We start from the raw sequence: 12275 nt of genomic DNA, 5'->3' as shown, positions 1-12275 counted from the left end.
GAACCATGAAATTGTCCTGATCGCAATTTAAAATTTTTAATTAAATCTACTAAAATTTGGATGCGAGCTATGTCTTTGTTGGTGATCCAGTATTTCTGAGCAATAATCTCCAACCATCTTGGCAGTAAAGTTTCTTCCACCTTTCTGTGAGGCTTTTTTTTTTTTTTCCTCTTTTCCTTCTGCAACTTAGGGTATTGAAGCCACTTAGGAGGATGTTCACATCTCTTCTCCTCATTATACAGTTGATATTTTGATTTTATCTCTGTGTATCTGCCTGCAGGTCTTTTGCCTTGCTTTGCTTTTTGTCTCTTTGTTATTGAACCCTTACATCTTTTGTTTTTCTTACATGTATTCATTCATTTATTCATTTCTCATTTTTTCTTATCGATTTTTAAGATCTCTTCCAGAGGTTCTTTATTTCACAGCTCACTGCCATTAGTGCTGTATCAAGCCGATTTCAAGTACATTAGCAACTTCTCTTAACTTTCCTTAGTGTTAATATGTAAATAATATAATTTTGATCCGCCTTGTAAAAAAGGTTATCAGTATATTTTACATCCCTGGGGCACCTCGCTGGCTCAGTCGGTAGAGCATGCGGCTCTTGATCTTGGGGTTGTGAGTTCGAGCCCCACATGGGGTATACACATTACTTTAAAAAATGAAATATTTAAAAATAAAGTTAAAAATAGGTGTTTGGTTGTTGGTTTTTTGTTTTTTTTTTTTTTTTTTTTTTTTTATGATAGTCTCACAGAGAGAGAGAGAGAGAGAGAGGCAGAGACACAGGCAGAGGGAGAAGCAGGCTCCATGCACCGGGAGCCCGACGTGGGATTCGATCCCGGGTCTCCAGAATCGCACACTAGGCCAAAGGCAGGCACTAAACCGCTGCGCCACCCAGGGATCCCCTGGTTGTTGTTTTTTTAACCTTCTCAAATTCTGCTGTCTTTCACATAATCTCTAGTGAGGTTTCCATCCCCTCTCTAACCTTTCCCTTTGTAATACTACCATGACAGCATATATTTGAATTTCCCAATACAACAAATGAGATAGCTTTGCCTTTGGTTGATTTGAAAATGAGTGAGACATTACATTTTCACCTTTTTGCCTTGCAGCAGCCACAGAGAGTAGTTCGGTGACGGTGACAAATTCCCAGAATGATTTTGAATTAGCCATATATCTTGGCCATTCTTAGGGACGACTTTTCATAGTTGCTGTACACAGTGAGTCCTTATCATTAAAAACAAACCTCTGAAATGGAAAATAAGATAAATTTCATCCTACGTCATGATAAAGCCTCTAGGGAGAATTTATAAAATGGGTGTTAGCCTGTCATTGAAAACTACTGGGGGGCTTCTAAAAATATGACTTGTAAACCTAAACCAAATGAGCTCATTAATTCTTGGACAGAGTAGAGTTAACTTTCTACAGAAGATAATACTTTTGAGAACACATTCCCAGAAGGTAGATGCCATCAGGAAGCTATTCTATGACTGAGTGTTACAAAATCTGTAAGTTGAATGGAGGAGGAAAAAATACAACTCCGGAAAAACTCGGGTGGGGATGATGGGAAAGTCCAGTAGAAGAAAGAAGGTCAGAGAAGTGACCGGGAGTGGTGAGAAAGGACCTTGTTAATGAAAAATGCCTTTGTCTGCCTAAGACTTTTCTATTGTGTTATAATTTTTTTAAATGGGTCTTTCCCTCACAAACACAAAAGGAAAACAGAATAAAGGTTATTACTAAATATATAGTCCCATTGTTGGCTCAGTGTCCACCACTTTGCTCTAGCAAGATGACAGTTTATTATCAGTGGTAGGCATTTGAAGGATGTTGGTTTGATAAAGTGTAACCCTTAAGCCACTTCCCTAACATGATCTTTCTAATATCTTCAAAAAAGTTTCTGAGGCTTATCTAGTTCTAATCTTGTCTGGCAATGTGACAAATGCCTCAGGGAAGTGGGAAGGATATAACCTGTCTTCAGAGATTTATAGCATTGCAGGCATCACAGATCCTGTAAGACATTTTTGTTCTTTTGGGGGATAGGATTCTATTAATAGGTTTTATATTATTAATTCAAGTTAGCAGTATTATTATTGGTTATCAGGACAGCCAATAGCACATGTGGTTTTTTTTTTTTTTTTTTAACATGAAGATGGTGCTTTTGACCTGCCCAGGTTAGGGGGTATATTTTCCAGAATCACATGCACATTCACTGTAACCTAAGCTTCCTTGTGAACGGTGGTGGCCTTATATAAGCTGCCTGGCCGGGGCTGGGGAACCTGGCTTCAGCCATGGCAAAGTACGAATGTAACTAAATAGCTGCCTTGTCCAGAATAAAATATAGAAATAAGAAATGCCTGCCTTCCATGGAAAATTGGATCGCATATTCTTTCTTTCGCACTCTGATGTTTTATCTACAACTTAAATAGTCCTGGACAATAAAAATGGTTAAAATAAGTTGGAATACTGAGTTTGAAGATTAGGAATATATAAATGTCAAAAGACTTCCCATATTATCTGTGGCATCCAAAAATTTAATTCTCCACCTTGATTTTGAGGAATTTATTCCTATTCATTCCTTTTCCAGTGTGTATAGAATGATCGGTTTGCACATTAATTTTGTGAAGTACTGTTCAGGGAACAGGGATAAAATTGTTTTACTTGCCTGCCTTTTGTGGATTGCATAAAGGCCTTGAGCACGGGCCCCAAATTTCACCCCTGGAATGGAGCTGCTGCCCCCTCTGTGGGTACATGATAAAGACTCATTACGGCCAGTCCATCAGTCCAATCAGGTAGGATCGGTACCAGAACCAAGGGCAGGGGGGTTGCCTGTAGCTAAGGAAAGAGAGCCCAGGATGCTTCCATTCACGTGAAAAGTCGTAGGTAGGTTTTATTTTGGTACATTTTAATTAAGAGGGTATGTTTAAGCATCTTGATATCAAAATAACTTTTCTGAGTATAAGATCTCAGACAGCAGGGGCCTGGCTGGCTCAGCCGGCAGCCAGTGTGTGGCTCTTGATCTCGGGGTGTGAGTTCGAGCCCCACCTTGGGTATAGAGATTACTTAAAAAAAAATCTTAAAAAAGAAAAAAGATCTCTTGCAGCTCAAATAGATTATATAGGTTAACGTGGCTTTCTAGAAGCCACTAGATAACAGTTTGAAATGAGATATGATCCAATGACAAGGAAGAAAAAATGATTTCTTTGTAGGAGTTTCCGTGCTTGTCTCACACCTCGCGGAGGCCTGAACTCATTGTCCATTCATTGTTGCCTGGGCGGGGAGCGATGCTCCTTTTTCAAACTCCTTACTGTTCCCAACTTCTTAATTTTCTATAGAACTTGACCCTCTTCTATGGTAGCCCAGAAGCTAGGATTGCTTACAAATGAGAAGTGTATACAGCCAATCATGCAATTTAGAAAACCTGGTTGAATGTCAGATTTAAAAAAATAAAAATAAAAAAATTTCCTGCCTGCTTGCTAGCTCTTTCACTAAGAAAAGTAACTAATTCATATACTTGCACTTCCAGCAGTCTCCTGACTCCTCCGCACAGCTTCCCTTGGCTGGAGTTTATACCGTATCAACCGTGTATATCAGCTCTGGCTCTTGCATGAGAAAACGAAGTTCTTTAAAAGAAGATAAGGTCAGAAAGCCCAAGAAATAGCACTTTATTCCTTTCTGTAAGACGACTTCTAAAACAGAGGGTGTCTTTGTAGCTTTAGTGACCCAAAGGCAAAGGGGGTGCTGGTCCCTGCAAGCTTGTGATCCAGCGCCCACTCCTGGCTGGCATCTGCTGGCCCCGGGTGGAGACTCGGGGGGCCCAGACAAGCAGCGTCCTGTTGGAGACCTTCACTGCATTTTCCACAACAGCATCGGAATTGTCCTAAGGCAGTTTCACATCTGGAATTTTAAAGAAAGTTTTCCCTTCAATAAAATGGCAGTAAATCTTAGGAAACATTGTACCTTTTTTGTTTTAATTAACCTGGCATTTCTCTACTAAACTATTAACAAATTATGGGTTGTTCCCTCCCTTTTTTTCACCCTTAAGTAATAATGGACCAAGAGAAGACTAATGAAATGCTCTTTTGTGTGTTACTTTTGAATTAAGGTGGTATTAATATTTCACAGCGTATTTCCTACACTTCTTCCATAAGAATGTGCATATACTAATCTAAGGCATAAATATTACATTTTATTTGTGCAAAAATAGGATTACTTTATTATGGAAATGTGGAGTTTTTAGGATTAAACAATATTGAAGCACATTTCTACTGAGTGGCTTGTGTGTGACATGCCTTTATCCAGTCTTTATGAAAACCTGACTGGGAGGCTGTCATCAGTACAATATGCCAATTACTAAGCATGTGAACTGTCTCTCTAACAGCCAATTTTAATGACTTCAGCCTGCTATTAGAGTAGTCTAATCAAATTCTGAAAGCGACAGTTTCTTATTTTAAAATGTCAAAGCTGTTCACTTTTTGATTGAAAAAAAAACCGTGATGATTTTGGAATGAGTAGCTTAGTGAGTATTTGAGGAACCTTTTTTTATACATAGAAAAACTTTGCATGGTTACATAAAACAGTCATAAAACCTAGAATTTGGATTTGCCAATTTTGTAAAAACACGATGCCTCCTACAGAAACCTCAGGATTGTAATAACTCAAGTGTTCTACGAATTGTGCGTGACATACATAAGGATAGATCCAGTCCTTCCAATGCCTAAGGCAACTTTTAAACAAACATGAACCTCTTTAAAAATAGAGCATTTCAGGGATCCCTGGGTGGCGCAGTGGTTTAGCGCCTGCCTTTGGCCCAGGGCGCGATCCTTGGAGACCCGGGATCGAATCCCACGTCGGGCTCCTGGTGCATGGAGCCTGCTTCTCCCTCTGCCTGTGTCTCTGCCTCTCTCTCTCTCTCTCTCTGTGACTATCATAAATAAATAAATAAATAAATAAATAAATAAATAAATAAATAAATTTTAAAAAATAGAGCATTTCAGAAAGGAAGAGAGTATTGTGTGTGAACAGGTGCTATAAAATCTGGAGTTGTATTTGCTATTTTGATTATTGACTTGTCCCCCAATTTTGAGGGAAGCATCTCGGGGGAGAGTTGCAAACTAGAGCTCATCCCCTGCTCTAGTTTGAATTACTTGAGCTTGAAAGTTATTTAGAATTTGAAATGCATTTTTCCTAAACAGTGTGACCAGGTCCAGTTTGCTTGCCTCCTTCATCTGTCCCTTCTTTTATCTATCCGTCCACTTACTGGGTTGTTCCTCATTCCAGACACTGTTCCCAGCCCAGTCCACAAAAGGTTAAAGTAGAATGCATATGTCTGGAATAAACTGATTTTATTTAAAAAGCAGTCAACCAGGGCACCTGGGTGGCTCAGTCAGTTAAGCCTCTGCCTTTGGCTCAGGTCATGATCTCAGGGTCTCAGGTCTCAGGATCGCGCCCTGGGATGGAGCCCTGCATTGAGCTCTCTGGTGGCTGGAGAGCCTGCTCCTCCCTCTCCCTTTGTCCCTCCCCCCTCCCATCCTACCCCTAACTCGTTTGTGATTTCTCTCTCTTGCTCTCACTCTCGCTCTATCTCAAATAAATAAATAACATCTTAAAAAAATAAAAAGGATTCAATCATTATCTTAAAGGCTTAACTCAATGCAGCTAGGGCAAGGCTTCTGGTCCCTAGGCCTAGAAATTAATGGCCTGTGTTGGGAGTGTAAGCTCTTTGAAGTCAGGGCAGTATTACCTTCTAGCCTGGCTCCCTGGCACATTGTAGTTGCTTAGAAATATTTGTTAAAAAAAAATTGTTAAACAAATTTCTGTATCATCATTTTGAATCTTTCTTTGAAGCCCATAATGTGGTTATATACAGTAGAAAATTAAGAAGTCAAGTTTAACTGTATAGATTTCTTGACTAATTAGAGAACTTATTTATCCAGTCGTTTAATAAGATCGACTGAGGTGCTATTTTGTGCCAGACCCTATCTCGGAAGGGTCTAGCCCTGATGCAAGAGCATAGACCTGGAGCCAGACTGTGTGTTTGAATCCTGGCTATTACACTTGCTAGCTGGATGATCTCAGGCAGTTGACTTGACCTCTTCCATCAAGTGGAAGTAATTATAGTCACTCCCTTAAAATGGTTGTAAGGATTAAATTCCTTACTTACTGTATAACGCTCGGGCCTTGTAGAAGTTTTAGTTATCACTGTCGTTGTGTCTATGGTAGTGGTGGTTATTAGGAAGAGCAAAGACAAGCATGTTGGGGGATGAAGCTGGAAAGTTCAGAGGACCCCCATTTCCCATTTGGGGACTTCTTCATCTGCCCCCCCGGAAGCCATTGAAACCTTTTAAGCTAGGGTCCTCTTCATCTGCCCCCCAGAAGCCATTGAAACCTTTTAAGCTGGGATTCCGTGGAGATGAAGTCATTGGCTTTTTGCCTGTGCCAAGGCCAGAGAACTTCATTTAGGGACTTCAAGAAGCAATTGCCCAGGGCACCCTTGTAAGTGACCACTTAAACATAATCAATAGGATTTTATGTCTGAATCACAGAAAAGGATATTGATTGTATTCATGAACTGAGTGGGGTGGTAAATGTTTGCTTACTTGCAAAGTGGAATTAAGAGATAGATAATATCTCAGACTTACTTTCAGGCTCTTTGAAAAGGAAATCAAATTTGGTGATTAAATACTGAAAGGTGTAATTCTTTTTACTTCCTGGGCCCCTTAGAATAATGGAAGGCTTAAATGCACTGGGAATAGGGGTAAGGTCATTGCTAATTATGAGTAAGCAGGTAGGATTTGAAGACGATGCATGTAATAAATTGAATAAAATAAATCATTCTAGGATTCTAGAATGCTTTAAAAAGCTATTCTTTAATAAGTAAACTTCATTTCTTATTGCTAAAATATTTGGAATGTTTTATAAGTCACAGATATCCATTCGTTTTATTTCATAATTATGTGTTAAACCATAAAAAAAACACGATGAGAAAAATTTCAACCCTGGGCTCTCCTATCATTTGAAACTTGACGAAACATTGGAGATCATTATTTTTGTGCCTCCTTATTTAAAAAATTAGTTATGTAAATGTAGCACTCAGGTAGATATATGTTGTGAAAGATATTAAATTTAGAGGTAGGAATAAGGAAAGCAAAGGAAAGAAACATTGCTAAACCAATTTTATACTCCCACATGAAGATTTTTGGTTTTTACATATTTAAACACAATAATACTATTTAAATCCCCCACCCCCAAAAGTATTTGGGCTAAGTTTATTCTATTTTCCTCCATATTCTGCTGGAATTTGTGCATTCTACCGGAATTTGGAGATTTTTTAAAAACCATCCACCAAAAGTGGTACTTTTAAATAGACCATTCAGTCTAAGTGTCTGAATTGCACTACTAGTAAGGTACTCCGAGTTTATTTTTTTTATTTATTTTTATTAAAAGATTTTATTTATTTATTCATGAGAGACACAGACAGAAGGCAGAGGCATAGGCAGAGGAAGAAACAGGCTCCATATAAGGATTCTGATGTGGGACTCAATCCTGGGACTCCAGGATCATGTCCTGAGCCAAAGGCAGATGCTCAACCGCTGAGCCACTCAGGGGTCCCGGTAGTCCGAGTTTAAAAAGAAAAAAAAAAGTTCTAGATCCCATTCTGTTTTCATCACACTAGAGGAATTTTCATATTAATACCCATTATTGCCAAGTGCCTTAGGAAAAGAGTTGCTGAAGGGAACTTGCTTCTAGGTTTTAGGGGGGGAAAGTCTATGTTTTAAAACCTCCACTGTGAACTTGGAATTGTTGGCATTAACAATTAATTCCCTTTATTCTCTTCGTTTTGGCTGAATGCCTTGTTTAAACTTGAAATTTCATCTTATTTTTTTAAAGATTTATTTATTTATTTGAAAGAGAGAGGGGAACATGAGTAGGGGAAGGGGGAGAGGGAGAGAGAGAGAGAGAGAGGTGGAGAAGCAGACCGGGCCCCGACTGGGCTCTGTGCTTGACAGGGCTTGATCTGATGACCCTGAGATCATGACCTGAGCCGAAATCAAGAGTCAGACATCTAACTGAGCCACCCATACATCCCAGAATTTTCCTCTTTTTTATACGAGTCTGGCTGGCCTCATGGGATGCTTGTACTGTCATAGAGCCTGGTCACTCCTCCATGGTGTAACTTCTGCACTGTTAACGAGTCTAAAGGGAAATAAAAAGGTCACCTTTCACCTTTGGAACACATCTGCGTTGTCTTCCACGTTCTTTTTTATTTTTTTAAAGATTTTATTTATTTATTCATGAGAGACACAGAGAGAGAAAGAGAGGCAGAGACACAGGCAGAGGGAGAAGCAGGCTCCCTGCAGGGAACCTGATGCGGGATTTGATCCTGGGTCTCCAGGATCACACCCTGGGCCAAAGGCAGGTGCTAAACCGCTGAGCCACCCAGGGATCCCCAAGGTTCCTTTTAAAAAGATAATTAGGGAAATATGTTTCTATTGTTTTCTTGGAAATAGCACCTTTCTTTAAGTACAATTTTGGTCATTTTTTATAGTGTTCCACTTACTTCTACAAGTTTCCATTGAAAGATGATTATTTTACTTTTTTTCTCATTGGTATTTTCTAGTTTCTTTACAGTAAGCATGATGGGTGCTATGTAATGAGCGCTCAATACATGCAAGGCTTATGAGCATCATCTCTTTTAATGTTCACAATAATAAGCAAAATGGATCCAGTTCTCAGAGCCTTTATAACATCAGCTTACTTAATGCTTACCGCAACTTGATGGGGAACGGGGGACTTGTATTATCCCCATTTTTCAAGGAGGGAAACTGAGGCAAAGGTTCAGTGACTTGGGTCACCCTCATCACTCAGGGTAAGTGGCAGAACCAGGCTTGAACCCAGGTAGTCCAGCTATCCAAGCCATTCTTCTCACATCTGGGCCATGGCACATTTAACGCCCGTCACGTCCAGGTTGCCTGATATCGCCTGTATTTTATAGATGATGGAACTGGACCTGGGAGAGGTTAACTAACAGGCCGGCGATGACAGAGCTGGGCAGACACCCCAACCCCTCTGATTCTAGAGCCCAGATACCTTGCAGTAACTTATTACAATGGACATATTTGTTTAGAGAAAGAAAAAAGAGGAAAAAAAAAGAAACTGAGGCTGGCATACAAATATTCATATTCTAAGACCTCACTTGCCTGTTTGCCATAAAATTGTTGTGTTTACTCGGCTTTAGAACAGGGTCTTTTTTTTTTTTTTTAAGGTTTTATTCATTTATTCCTGAGACACAGAGAGAGAGAGAGAGGCAGAGACACAGGCAGAAGGAGAAACAGGCTCCCTGCGGGGAGCCCGATGTGGGACTCGATCCCAGGACCTTGGGATCACGACCTGAGCCAAAGGCAGATGCTCCACCGCTGAGCCACGCAGGCGTCCCTAGAACGGGGTCTTTACAGACATCCTGATGGAGCTGCTGCTGGCTGCCACTGCTAGCAGCTGCCTGGGCCCAGCTCTCCTAACGTCCTCCACCCCTTTTCCAAAGAGGAGAAAGGCTGCCTCCTTCCTGGCACTGATGCCCCTGGGGCTGGTGGTCCCTCGGGAACCTTGATGACTTCTGTGACTCTCCTGCTAGTGCTTGCACTGAGGCTGGCCGTACCCTAACTCACATTTGCGGGGCTAAGGGAGATTTCAGTCGGTATCCGTCATACTTGACAAAATCCATCTTTTTTAACTCGCATGGCCATTCAGTGGGTTAAGGACCATCAGAATGTCTAGCTAAAATATTACGGAACCGGAGTGGGAGTTTTGGGGGTTGGGGTGGTGTGGATCAGCAGCTTCTTACCAACTAGCTTTAAGAATTCAAAATCCGGGACGCCTGGGTGGCTCAGCAGTTGAGCACCTGTCTTTGACTCAGGGCGTGACCCCGGGGTCATGGGATCGAGTCCTGCGTCGGGCTCCCTGCAAGGAGCCTGCTTCTCCCTCGGTGTCTCTGCCTCTCTCTCTGTGTCTCATGAATAAATAAATAAGATCTTTATTTTTTTATTTATTTTTTTAATAAATAAGATCTTTAAAAAAATAAAAATTCAAAATCCTTCACTATGTTGGTTAAAAGTGGTATGGACTCGGCCTGTGAAATTAACTGCATTGGATCCATCCCAAAGCAGTCAACTGGCTTCTTTTCCAAAGGGAGGATGTTCAAATAAACATCTCCGCCCTCGGGCCACACACAGAGAGAAGAAAGCCACTGGGGCCATTGGCCCTGTTGTGTTTCTCTTTCCTCTGCTCTCCTCCTCCTCTGTTTATTTGCCACCACACAGAGGTGGCGCCCTCATTCCTCCCAGGGGGATCAATATTTACAGCCACCGAGGGGAGATGTTGGTTCTTCTTGTCCCCTAGGCTGCTGTGTAACAAAAGCTGCCTGTTTTTCTGGGGGCTCTTCCCAGCTGCTAGCAGAGCTGCAGTTAGAATTACCAGGAGCTTTGAGAGATGGCCAGTTCAAAGGAATCCTGTTTGGAGCACTCCCAGCCGTCTTCCTGTTTGCTAGAAAAGGAAAATCATCCTGCTACACACAGGTATGAGACCCAGAAGGCGGATGTGTGGTTGACGGTAGACGTTTATTTCCCCATCTTTATTTTTTTCTCATGATCGCCTCAACATTCTGATGTGTGATCACAACCATCTGTACAATTATAGTTATTTAACCTCTCTGTATGTTCAAAATTGAAGGTTGCATAGGTGCATATTAACAAGGGTGGTGCTGATAAATAAGAAATAGGGGCAGCTGATCACAACAGCGTTTCTAAATTAATGAATGCGATTGGCTTTAATTATAAAAAAAAATACATATGTCTAGCAGGCTTCCTCAATAAGCCTCTTTTATGCTGACTGTGGCACATTTTTCCTCAAATAATTGCAGAGCTCAGCTTTATCATTAAGCAGATGGTTTCTATTAATTCCCAAGGAAAGTAAATGATTGCAATTAACTAAATAGTCAAAACTCGAAGATTTTAGAGTTCAGTCCTACGACTTCAGGCATGAACCTGTGTGTCATCCTATTTTTTAAAAGGATGCAGAGAAGAGGAGCCCTTCTGACAATTTTTATAATATCTCCCACTTTATATAGAGGCTTTTGAAAGTCATTCTGATAGTCTTCAAAGCTGGATTAGAGCTAAATCCCTGTTGCCTGGCTGGTTCTAAATTTTTGTAGGGTTTTTCATCTATTTTTGTTGTCTTGGTAGTGGAGAAGGGGTTGAAAATGTTCTAGATAAATTTGAGTGCCAGCTGAAAAGAGTTCAAAAACTCCCTAAATTCAGGTAGTACCACAGAGGTTAACTCTTTTAAACAAATGCTACTTTGATTCTTTGCCCTATTGGATGGCAGTTGGATGAGATTATTTCATTGGCAGTTTCCAAGAGAAGATAAACTTGTGGAGAATATCCCCATGCAAGCCCACTCTCTCCCCCACCCTTCCATTAAGTAAACTAACGTTTGCAGAGGATTTCTTCAAACTTGATTTTAATGAAATAATATTGATTCCTCTCTTCATTTTAAAGTTCAGTCATCCACTCAGTGAATTTTGGCTTGGGTGGGCTGCTGTGTTGTGACGGGCCAGGGCTGGGAGGAGAAAGGATTGTGTTCCTGATTTCAAAGCCTTACAAAGTAGGTAAACCAAGGAAGGTCCATGAGATACCCAGACAGGCATCACCTCAGTACGTGGGCAGGTGTCAGGAAAGCATCAGAGCAGAAATAGTGCTCCAGCCAAGGCTAGAAGGATGAGTAGAAGTTCTCCCAGTTGGAGGCATGGTGGTGAGGGAAGAGTGTGTCAGGGAGGCTCCGAGGCTGGGTAGGCTCAGAGACCTCTCAGGTAATTAGATGTTGCCAGAACGCACATTTTAAGGGAAGAGTGTTGGAAGCTCAGGTCCGACTGGTCGGCTAAGGCCGGATAATGATGCCCTTTATGTCTTGCTAAGAAGAGTTAAGATTTTATCCGTGGGTGATACTCTTTGAGGCAGCAGTCCAGAGAGATGATAGAGGAGGTGAGACCACACTGGGGAGATGAGTGAACAGTCTATGACCAAACCTAGGGAAGACAGAGGAAGGAGTCTGTGGTGACTCTTAGGTTTCTGGTTTGGACAACTGTTGGAGGGGGCATGTGCGCTCTATGAGAAAGGGACCGTGGGAGGAGACAGCAGAGGGTGCCTTTGAGGCATCAAGAGTGGATGGTCAGTAGCAGGGGCAGGGGTGGAGGGTGAGGGTGGTACATGGTCCCAGAGCGTAGAGGA

General features: G+C 41.3%; 1 protein-coding gene across 3 annotated transcripts in view; it reads left to right on the top strand.

Moving 5' to 3' along the window:
* PRICKLE1 (prickle planar cell polarity protein 1) overlaps positions 1 to 12275 on the top strand; it is a 112821-nt gene that overhangs the window by 26809 nt on the left and 73737 nt on the right. The window lies entirely within an intron of this gene.

The sequence above is a fragment of the Nyctereutes procyonoides genome, unplaced genomic scaffold (assembly GCF_905146905.1).
Source record: "Nyctereutes procyonoides isolate TBG_1078 unplaced genomic scaffold, NYPRO_anot_genome, whole genome shotgun sequence".
Lineage (NCBI taxonomy): Eukaryota > Metazoa > Chordata > Mammalia > Carnivora > Canidae > Nyctereutes > Nyctereutes procyonoides.
Note: the sequence above shows the minus strand (reverse complement) of the source record. Positions and strands in the feature narration are given on the sequence as shown.